The following is a 12,176-nucleotide window of genomic DNA, read 5'->3' on the forward strand; positions in this document are numbered from 1 at the left end:
TATTATAGATAAGCTCTGAGTATGGGCTCTGAGCGTGGACTTTTTGGGCTCTGAGCATGGGATTTATTGTAAGTAGGTAAGTATGCTGGTTCTGAGCGTGGGTTCTGAGTGTGACTGTGTGAGTTTGTATTGAATTGGGCTTTTATTGGGCCACATTTGTGGGGGCCGGAACAATATCTCTACTAGTAGTATCTCCTATAACTAATATGGACTCTTAAATTCATCCGAGTATTTTTCTTACGCATAATACCCCCCCCCCCCCAATGAATAATTAAATGAAGCACTTAAATACTATTAAGAATGACTATTTGGTCTTTTTACACCCATGTAAATTCGTAGTAATACCCATATTGTCCTTCAATTAAAGTGTCACTTAACACTGTTTAGTAGGGGAATCAGTCCTTCCATGTAGTAGTTAATTAAAAAACCAAATCCACGCCATTTTAAATTGTACGCTCACACAATAAATGCCCACTTCATATTAATTACGTGTTTTAATTACCATAAATACACATAGTCCTTTCTCATTCCGTCTCCCTCTCAATCTCTTTCCGTCTCCCCATTTCTTTTGTCAAAAGTAAAAGATAACAAAATGAAAAAAAAAAAAAATCATATTTTCTCCTGCTCTTGAAGTTTAATTTGTCCAAGGGTTTTGATTTTAATTCAACATCAAAGAAAAGGTTAGTTTGATGCTCAATTCGATCCTTGAGAGGTTTTGAGTTTTGTGAGGTTTCATTGTTTTGGTTTTCTCATGTTTTTGTCAGTGGGTTTTGCTGAATTTCTTGAAAATTCAATACCTAATTTTAATCTATTTGTCTCATTGAAACCCCCAAGCTTTCTGAAAATTTTATTTTCAACTTATTGTTTGATTTGTTTCATTGCATAATTATGTCAATTCATTTTAGCCTATAACTCCCTGATTTGGCTGAAAGGTGAAACTTTTCAATTTGTTTGGAGTTCATCACTTATTATTTATGTATTTTTTTATGAAATATTCCGAAATTGAGGTTTGGATTGCTTTGATGAAACAGAAATGGCATGTCAAGAATTCAAGAGAATTGGGGTGTGGTTAGGTTGGCTAGAGCAACCTCATGTCAACACGAGTCAAGTGTTCAAACCTTTCGTTCTCGGTCTCGCCATTAAGACCTTAAGACCTTGGACACGGTTGGGATTCAATAATTAAAACCTTCGCCCAAAAGAGAAACTCAAAGGTTTATCCCAATTAGTGAAACTCAAAGCTTTTGATTTTATATGCTCTAATATTTGAGCAATATTTCCAAGTATGCCCCGATTGCTTCATGTTCTTGACCCCCCATTGTTTCATTTCATATTTTTTCAGAAATTTTGATTATATCCGTTGGCCTCACTCTCAAAATGCTTACTGTACAAAGTCCTAACTTGATCTCCAGCCATGACATTTTTATTTATTATTCTGTTTATATATTTATTTCAATAACACATGTTGTTAACATCTATTTAGTTCTCCTGTGTTGTGTTTTCATGTCTTTTGTGATTATCTTTTTAGGATCCAAGTGTGTTAAGTTTTGATCAAAATACAAATGCAATGAGGCAATTAGAGCGTTACATTATCTTATGCCTATATGTTAAAATTGAAGTTTGACGTGAAGGACAAATGGCTAATAAGTAATAACCAAGCATTTTGGCCAAAAAGGGCTGCTTTTATAGCCAAAGGCTAGGATTCAATTTAAGGTGGTATAAATCAAGGGTCAGGAGGCACTGCAGTGCACAATTAGAAAATTAAAAACAGTTAATTAGCACTATTAGAATTACTAAGAGAGTAAATGACTTTTAACGATTGGTGTCCTCTCTGTTGAACTTCTTCATCGAAAATTCAAAACAAATAAAACTCACAAAAACGCTTCACTTGGTTTGCCACTCTTAGTTCTCAAATATAGAAATAAATCCTTACTTCTCCCCCATTAAAACTGTGTGTCATACAACGATGGATTTCGCCAGCTAATTTCTAATTTCTCGAACGTTCAAATTTATTCATTCCTCACTTTTAGTCTTCAGCACCTCCGGTAGAGCTTATTTGATTTGATTCATTTGTTAGATGGATAGCTCTTATATATTCAAGTATTGAACAGTAAGAGGTGTTGGAACAAGCAGCCATTTGGTTGACGGATGAAGCTAAGAAATTTGATATTCCATTTCAATTCAAACATGGAGTAAGCAAATTAGAGAACCTTGACACCACCATTTCAATGGGGACATCATTTAATTTTTAGTATTCTAATTAATACCTCACTGATTTGATTTTTGTTCTTTCTCCTATCTTTGTTCTTTGGTTAGATTGCAAGTTTTGTAAACCATTTAATCAACTCTGAGTTCGTGGCATGTAGAGGGTGAATACTTTTTTTCTGAAGCGATTAAACCAGTTGGGTAAGTCTCATATTTTCAGTTTGGCCCTTAATTAAGGAATACCAAAGTTTTGCAATTCTACAAAGCTTTTGGTAATTGGTATATAAGGATTTTGGATATTTGCAGTCATAGAAGTTGCACTCTTCACTTAGCATTCCTGTTTCACTTGCATGTTATAGTTCCATTAACTAGCAAACACCTTAAACAGGATGGATGTTGATCAAGCTTAGAAGAGTAGTGTATTATATTGCTTTTGCAGGTATCAAATATTTAAAAGGTTGTTGCATAAGAAGGATGCTGTCATTGATTAGGATATCTTCATTGGTGAATGATGATAATAGATTCATAAAGTTGAGTTTTAGATACAATTTTCTACTACTACCCACTAATCATTTACATATCTTTGCAAAATTATCCTCTCAACTAATAGTGGGAGAAGATTAGCTTTTCTAATAGTGGGATTGTCAATTGCTAGAGGAGTGGTGTTGTTTTTGGGGTTGTTGATGTTGCTTTCTCTTTGCTACAGGGGTCTCAACTCTCGACAGCAGTACTAGAAATGATGGTGGTGACTACTGAGGGTGGATTTGGAGGGGTGTTGCAACTAATGAAATAGCAAAACTACATAGCGGTTAGATATATTTATGTTTTACATATTTCAAATTTGTTTAATGAGACAGTTAATTTTCTTAGTTTTTGTTGGCAAGACAAGAACTGAAATCTCTAATTGTTCTTCTTATAATTATGTTGTGGTTTCAATATTTTGGTTTGTTTCCTTTTTTGTGCTCCCACCACCAAACTCAAGTTGCCAAAGGAATCCCCATCAGTTCTTGAGTTTTGCAGTCTTGACGTGGCAACTAAAAAACAGGATGGCCTTCTAGCTTATTGCTCAATTTTAACATGCTAAAGTCAATTGCAGGTGCAATTTTTCTTTCCATGGGTTGTCAAGACATCCCACCACCACCACCACACACACACACACACTCAACAACCACCACCAACAACAAGTTTTACCAGTTCCGACATGCCTGCCAAGTTCTTTGTAAATTAGATATAGCCTCGGAAAACCAAGACCCAACTGCTTTGAGAACTTCATATAAGGTGTGGAAACAAGGGCAAACATAAAAAGATCATTTAGAAAGGCTGAACCAGATTGATTAACAAGTATTAGTTTATTATTGGATTTGAATTCTTAGACAACTTCAACTCATCTATAACTTAGCTTCGGTACAAACATAATGCACATAAGTTTTTACTAAAAGACCAGTTTTGTACTAAATGTAAACTCATCTATTTTTTCCCTCTTTTGATGGATCTAAAAATTTATGTATTGGTGTGCCTCACTATACGTTTGGTGTTATGCCTGATCGAGTGTGAAAGGACCTTAGTGATTTGTTGTATTGCTACAAGCTTGGTCACTAAGGTGCAGTGATTTGTTGTATTGCTATAAGGAGCAGTGGGCAACATTTTAGGATATAGTACTATTGTTTGAGCTTAAGGTGCTTTAGGATTATATTAGGTTTGAAGCACGATATTTTTTGCATCCAAAATTTCTGCCAACTTTTATATCTATTTTCATCGTGAATGCTACACAAGTTGCACATGAGTTCTAAGGTTGTAGTAGTTGGTTATACAATATTTTTCTCGGAGAATGGATATCCAGAGGAATAACAACTATGCACCTGACAATGGTCAAGTTGGTCCTACACATCTAATGAAGGTTTTGGTGGAAAAGATTTAAGATGACATACAATAAGACACAAGGGAATTATTACCAAGTACCTTGCTGGTATGGTCAATACGCTCACTCATTTTATTTTTAATTATTAAAAAAAACTTTTATTCCTTAATCCCCTTCTAATTTTTATCCCCCGTGAAGAAGGAATCAAACCTAAGACCTTGGGCCTAACCTCCCAAGTCTTAAGCTGTAGAACACTAGAAACCTTCTAGCTCTGTTGTTGTGAGTTAAACAATGTTGTTTAGTGATGAGTTATAGATGAGTCAAAGATGCTTTACTGAATTCAACATTATATTTGTGAGTGCAATTACATTTCCAATGTTAGAGTCTAGAAGATTACGAGGTCTTTACAAATTTTTTCTGCCGCAGAAATATATATAATGTATCTCATGGTGACATGCCTAAACATTTTATTCTATTCTTGAAGTTCTTATAGGTTTATATTATGTAATTGTCCCCTATCAACACGATAGCCTTAGTTTTTAGAAGGATAGGGAGGAGCGACTACACTGAAATCCCCTATTGCAAGATAATAATTGGCATAGTGCACATAGTGCCTCAACTTAACAAAATAGCTCAGTTTCCTGACTCGCGGCTGGACTTATTATTGTATGAAGTTAGACATGTATTACTGTATTAGTATGTAGAACTATTACCAAGACAGCACTCATTTAGCTTATTATCATTTTTTTTTCTGGCGACTTAATGCCTACTAGCCATAGTACTAAGCTTGCATGCATTGCTAGAAGCATCTAATATATCATCCAACAACGGTGCCATGCATGCTATGACTTCTTTTTTACTAAATTCATTTTTACATTGTTTATATTATTAGAGCAAAAAATTTAGAAATGGCCATCTTTGAAAATTCCTAGGTTGATTCAGGTAATAATAATCCACTCGACACAAGTCATAAAGACCTTTGGTGATAAGTCGACCGATCTATTTATAAATAACAAGATTCAATTCCTGATGATTAAATTGTATTTTTTAAAAACATCTGAAGGTTAGAAGGTTTTTGGATGGGATCAAGTGATCATCTGCTTCCTTTTTAAAAACAAGGGTCGATCAGATCAAGTTACTGTACAAGTATGCCTACTATGTTCTTTGGTTTTGATCATTCCTGGTGAAAACTTAGTTTAGTTTCATATAGTCAGAGATGATCTATCTTGATATAAGATTGTGGTTTTGAATGAATTACACCTAATTGATTGAGAATCAATATAGATGAAAGCTTTTGATCTTATCATTTATTATCATTTTGTTTAGGACTTTAGGTGGTTGACACTTGGCAGTATTCAAAAGTTGTACATTATTATTTTCATAAATGTAGGAAACCATTGACAATATATATATGCCATTGTGAAAATATGATAAAGGTGAAATTTACTAAATCACTTTCGTGATTTTTTTTGTCTTTGGAGTTATGACTTATAACCGTTGATTTCCGCGGCAAAATATTGTATTTTGTATGTTTGGATAATTTGATAAAATGTCAGTCAACCCAACGTAGATACTACATCTCAGATTGTATGTGCTAAGTTATTCTTTATTTCAATTTTTTTTGTTTGTTTTTTGCCTCTTTATTGTGTTTGTTAGTACTTGGCTTTCCTAATGAATGACAATACTAGTAGAGTGTAAACCTTGACAAAATGAGTGGCAATAAATGTTTCATGATTGGAGCAAAAGAGCTCAAGATTACCTAGAGCGACACTCCTCAATACTAGAAATGGATACCTTTACCCAACTCCAGGTCTCTTTATTTTCTTTCTATGGCTCTTTCGATCTTTTTGAATATTTAGTTTTGATAACTTAAACAAATAATGTATTATAGGTTTGCTACCTTTCTCTGTTTCCATTTCTACCTCTTTAAATATTTACGGTCAGATAATACTACAGGTTTGCGGAAGCTGCTGAACTTATAAATGTGTGTTGGCTTCACATCAAAGTGAAGATAGATACTCAAATCCTTTCACCAACGACTACCTAGCTATGAGGCATACCTTGTAATCAAATTTTTTGATCAGGCATGTGGACTTGAAGACCCACCCACAGAGGTCTCAGTCAAATTTCTTGGAGGGGGAGGTAGTGCGAGTGGAGAACGTACGGTTTTCTTAGATCCTGAATGCAACTGCAGGCCACACATATGATATATGTACCACAACATCTTGGGCTGATACGCCGCAGGTTTGGTCACGTATTTACGCCAGCATTGTCATCAGCCGCTCGATATGAGGGTCGATTTCCAAACGAGAGGAGAGACGGGTGAATGGAGATATAATTAGGAGATTTTAATAATGAGCAAGGAGAAGATGGAGTGGTTGAGATGAGCCTGCAAGAGGTGAAGGCTGGTCACTGGAAGGCTGGACTTATTGTTGAAGGTACTGAGGTCAAGCCTAAAGGGATTAGCACCTAAACAACACCTAATCGATTAGTTATGTTTTTTTTGCTCTGTAACGGTTATTTAGCAGATTTTATACTTGTGTGAGCGCAATTGCATTGTTATCATGTATTCTTGATTTTGTTATATAAATAGATAAATAATTGAAAAAGATTGAATGGGAAATATTTGTTCAACTCATTCTGTTGCAAATCATATTCCTTATGATAAACTTTTATAAAGAACACATAACCATAAACACTCATAGATTCCACAAGAAAAATTACATAGAACGTACTTTAAACGTGTAATTTCTAAAGTTAAAGATCCAACTCCTCAAGACCTCAAAGTTTGGTCGGCTAGTGGAGATGTGCAGGAAGCTTGAAAAAGGCTTTTGGCAAAGAAGTCGCCTTTTCTGCAACTACCGCAAAGGTTATGGTACTATCTACTTTGGTTACATAAATTGTAAGGAGAAAAATGAAAACATGGCGCACGGTGTATCACAACTTTGTTTTATCTTCGATTCAATATTCAGGTTCGGATAGCGAAAAAAAAAAATCAAAATCAAAATCAAAATCAATATTCAGATTTCAGCATTGACAAAATGAAAATGTCGTGTGTTGATCTGCTTTCGGATTGATGGTATTAGAGTACTCTACGAGATATATGCCGGTATTTGGACATCATTTTTCGTTTTTGGTCCATTTAATGTGGATACGCTCATACGCACCCTATTTATGGAATCCCGTGTGGATATCGGTAATTAATGTGGTGATCTTGATTCTCTGTATATAAAGAGGCATTTGAAACTCATCTCAGCCAAAACAACAAAAAAGAGGGAAAAGAGACACATAAATTTGACAATGCAAGAAGCGAATTTCTTTGTGGTGCCAGAAGGATGCATCTCACACATCATCTCCTTCCCATCTCCTCGAGATACGTGTAGGTCGTCATTAGTTGCATGTTCATTAAAAAATGTTGCAAAGTCTGATGTTATGTGGGAGAAATTTCTTCCATCTGATTACAAAGAAATTATCTCTAGATCAGCTCCTCCTTTGGATTTGAACGGTTTTGAGTCGAAGAAAGATCTATATTTCCATCTCTGTTATTATATCCTCAGTAAATAACCTGGCCTCTTAAATTCATATGGCTTTTTTCCTACCGCTTAATGCCCTTAAATCAAATTATCTAATTACTTTAAGAAGGACCACTTCATCATTTCATCCTGCTTAATTTATTGCTTCCGATGATACCTTTAAATATATATATTTTTTGTTAAGTAGGACTGTATTATATCACTGTAAATAAAAGTGTACATTGTATAGAGAAAAGTAGAGAACAAGTCTTCAACATTATTTGTTTAAGCCCTTAAATTTACATTAAGGAGTTGGTAAGAAGTGATAAAGCTTAAGCGTGCTTATTTTCGACGTTAAGTTGCAAAAATAGTATCAACTATGGGTTGTAGCAACAAGCACTTAACCTGATTAATGAGCAAATGGATGACATTTCTAGACCCAACTTGATCAAGGAGAAGTACTATATATTCAATTTCCACTCTTATCTGTTATTTTGTTTTTCTATGGGGACACAATGTTGATTTTTGGTACCCGTGAAAAACTAATGTTTTGGACTGATATTGGTTTATTGAAACCCCCTAACGAGTGGTAACATTGGCGATGGAGCTAGGAAATCTTATGGTTTTTTTATGTATAAGTGGGACCCCCCAACGAATGGTAACATTGGCGATGGAGGACAATCTTATGGTTTTTATTTTGTATAAGTCATTTATTAGACAAACTATATAACTAGGGCAGTGTTACTGCAATTACTTCGAATTGCTGGTCTAGGAATATATACTGCAAAATTGTGTTTGGAAAAGAAATTGGAAGCTAGCAAATAATCTAATTGCACTGTTTCCAGCTTTCCATAATTCAGTAATTAGTAGCTATTGTTTACAATTATGTTTTGTTGTTAAATTGAGAATTGGATTTTCAACACCTTGAACAGTTGAAGGACTTATACACAATATAGTTGTATGGGTTTCCGTATTTTCAAAACTTTGAGAAGTCTTTGTTCTGAAGAGTTCAAGAATTAATAAGCCTCTTGGGTAGATATCAAATATGTCAAGTAGTTGTACACTTCCTAAGTCTTCGTGAATAATCTGCCTTGTGCTAATACTTGGTTAGATATATGGATTTTTTTTTTATTGTTTGCATGCCTTTAGTATGAATGTATGATATTTTGTTTGAGTTGCTTGCGAAATTGAAAAAGAGGCCTAGGGATCTTGAGTATAGACCTGCAAGGATATGTGCTCAATTGATAATGTAGAGCATGAAAACATCATTGGAGATGATGAAGATAGCTTGGGAAAAGAATTGTAGGTAATCTCAGCAGTTACTTTTGGGCGACATTGATTTCAACTTACGTTGTAGTAATTTGTAAGGACACTGCGGATAGCTTGGGGAAGGAGTTAGATGAAAGTTTGAAAAGCTATGGAGAGTCTGAAGAAGGCATTTATGGTTTTTGGATTGTATTTTGATCTTTGTGATCTATCATTTTTGCTGATATACACTATACCAAAACAGGACATACCTAACGGTCAGAAACCGTTACTAAAAATATTTATAACGGTTTTTTTGTGTCACAGTTTTGGCGTTTCTAATTCGTTATTAATATTCGTAACGGTTTAGAACTGATACATAATTATTTATTGTAACAGTTTTTTCCGTAACTAAAAATATTTTCTAACGGTTTTCTTTGCTCAATTATATTATTATTTAGTAACGGTTTTATAAAATTAGTAACACTTTTTTGTGTTACTCTTTTCTAACATTAATAACAGTTTTATAAAATTAGTAACGCTTTTTTGTGTTACTCTTTTCTAACATCAGTAACGGTTTTATAAAGTTAGTAACGCTTTTTTGTGTTACTGATTTATAGAATTTGTAACGGTTAATTTTCTTTTGGCAATGGTTTTGTTGCTTCGTAAGTGTTACTCATTGCAAAGCTTAGTTATGGTTTTCCACTATTACAAAACTACTTCATATGTTAAAAAAAAAAAAAAATCTCCAAAACCACCCTTTTTGGGAGACTACTGAACCTGCGTAAAGATGCCCCCACTTATTGAGCATTCTACAATCGTCCATAACATAAACAAGAAATCTCACAAGTACATCCAATCACATAATCTTTTATTAAAATAACATCACCAAAGCGTCTTTCATAAATAGGACTTGCCACGAATGAAATACACATTGTTTTCCAAATCAATGGGACTTGTCCTTAAACTTAAACTCACGTCATTTGTATAGAACTAGCACCTTCAGTAGTTGCAAGCATTAGGGGATGACTTTGGGATGGTATCATAAGAAAAGTTCCTTTCATCCTATACACCAATAGAAATAGAGAAAAAGTTGTCAGGCAGTAGAAAACAAATATATATAGATATATACTTATATCTTATTCTTAAGTAGTAGCTCCTTATACCCAAACTACGGAATTTAGAAAAGATAATATGGTAGCAGACTAGTAGCAATAGAAGCATAATATAGACATGAAAGTTTATGTAACGCCCCAAAACCTTATAATCTTGTCAGACACCTTGACGAAAGACATAAAAATTTTGGCAGAATCTCCTCTGTATTTTCAACATTTCATATATATAAATCCTGTCATAACCTTAAAATCAAATAATATATTGATTCGTAGAACCAGCTACTTAACCATCTCGACCAATGCCAGTTAAGTCAAATAACCAATCCTCGAATCAAAAGGACAATATAAATTATATACCAAAATTAAAATAAAAACAATTTATACATCACTTCCACTTATATCAGTGTTATACACCTCTATTAGTTCCAACCAGAGATACCACACTTTGAATATATATACACCATACATTCACACTAATCACATATAAGAACCCATCTTCCAAAATAAAACTCATGAATATTCCAACATCCGCATACAATTGTCACATATGAAACGAAAGAAAACCACACAAAAACCTTACCTTTCATTAACTGCTAGGTCTCCTGTTGGTGCTCTCCATCTACGTTCCAACACGGAACGCTAAAACTAGTTCCTCACTCGGAGGCATTTTAGTTCCTTATTCCCCTAACAAAATAACTAAAGTAACATATACGCGATTATACAAAATAACTACATTTAACTTTACTTTTACCTTTAACCAAGTTATAAGTTTCACATCTACTTTATGTGCCTTAATAGAAACTGAAGGTGTTTTTCCCAAACAGGTATCCTATATGGCAAACGTACCATCCACAGAACATGACGCAAAAACATCAGCTTCGGTAGGGCTCCACTGCATGAAGGAATTTAGACAACTTTTAGAATGGAATAAACTTCAAATTGAGGGCTTACCGCATTAAAACACCCACACAAAAAAATGAAAAAGGTTTGTAATATCAAGTTAAAGTGTACATGGAGATCCTCAACACTTTTGGCATGCCCAACAAAAGGAGTAGATTCTACTTTCCATGTTCCACTAGACAAAGGCTCCCATAAATAAATAGCCTTCTTGCAATCCCCTTAAGAAATGAAAAAATAAGAAAGGAAATAGTAGCAATGTTAGTTTTGAGTAGATTGTTTTGCGGCAACGTAATTCAAATACATCACTAAACAGAGATATATCACTTCAAATATGCAACGAGACCCTTGAATAGATCTATTCTTGGACCAAATTGAATAAAAGAAAAAGATGCAAAAACAAACATTGTATAATATTACCAGATACAATTGTTCTTCGTGTTACTCAATAAAAAACAGGAAAAGCCCACGACTATTGCTTCTAGGTATAGAATTAAAAGATAAAAACAGTATCACACCTTCTGCAAATTTTGGTGAAATATTATGACACATAAAAGTTCATTGTTAAAAGATTGGTATCTGGGTGTGTGTTCTCCACACCTATACTACATAACCTCATAGATTTAGATTCGACAGGTACACAAATATAGTGGTTCCTTAGAAGCTTGATCGACCGACATACAGTAAATGACACAAACAACAAAGAAAGTCAAACCGAAAAGCGAGAGAATTCATCTACAGTGTGATCAACAGTCAACACATTGCATAGCGCATGTATTCTTCTCATATTGCCTACTCGTGGCTTCACCAAAATCCGGAGAAAAGTTGAAGATAATGGGACGCTCTGTGATTTAATCACATCTCCAAGTCAACTTAACTAATAAGTAAACAATTATAAGATTCATAACCAAGTAAGCACTATCAAGAAACTCCTGGAACATTGTCGTAAACTAATAAAGTCGTTGCCTAACTGTACACGTATATTCTATATTTTCTAACTACAAGCTAAGCCTTGTTTGTTAAACAATAAATGAGATATGATAACTAACCTGCATAAAACCTTCCAGTCATACTCTAAACAACAACTGTAGCATGTTCAATTGAGCATACACATTGCCAACCTACCAACAGAAGAAGCAAATTTTCATTATTTATGAAACATACAAACTTGGGGTGCACTACACTATCAAAGATAACTTACCATGTGGTCAGCCAAGTTATCACAGATGTTCAAACTCTCAATCTCCCCATAACCCGAGATAAAAATCCTGCAATGACAAAGAAACCCATGTCAATTTTATCTAATTACAAATACACCCAAGTACATAGATCTAAATATAGAGATGA

The 12,176-nt window shown here is 34.2% G+C and overlaps 1 long non-coding RNA gene and 1 pseudogene across 1 annotated transcript; both read left to right on the forward strand.

Annotated features, from left to right (window-relative positions):
* Positions 1–1,035: 1,035 nt before the first annotated feature.
* On the forward strand, positions 1,036–3,140 carry LOC147491920 (uncharacterized). The gene is made up of 2 exons (XR_015198027.1): positions 1,036–1,211; positions 2,909–3,140. It is a non-coding gene; the product is annotated as an uncharacterized LOC147491920 (long non-coding RNA).
* Positions 3,141–5,208: 2,068 nt separating this feature from the next.
* LOC147491921 (F-box protein PP2-B13-like) lies at positions 5,209–6,694 on the forward strand (annotated as a pseudogene).
* Positions 6,695–12,176: the final 5,482 nt, after the last annotated feature.

The sequence above is a fragment of the Coptis chinensis genome, chromosome 6, assembly GCF_015680905.1.
Source record: "Coptis chinensis isolate HL-2020 chromosome 6, ASM1568090v1, whole genome shotgun sequence".
Lineage (NCBI taxonomy): Eukaryota > Viridiplantae > Streptophyta > Magnoliopsida > Ranunculales > Ranunculaceae > Coptis > Coptis chinensis.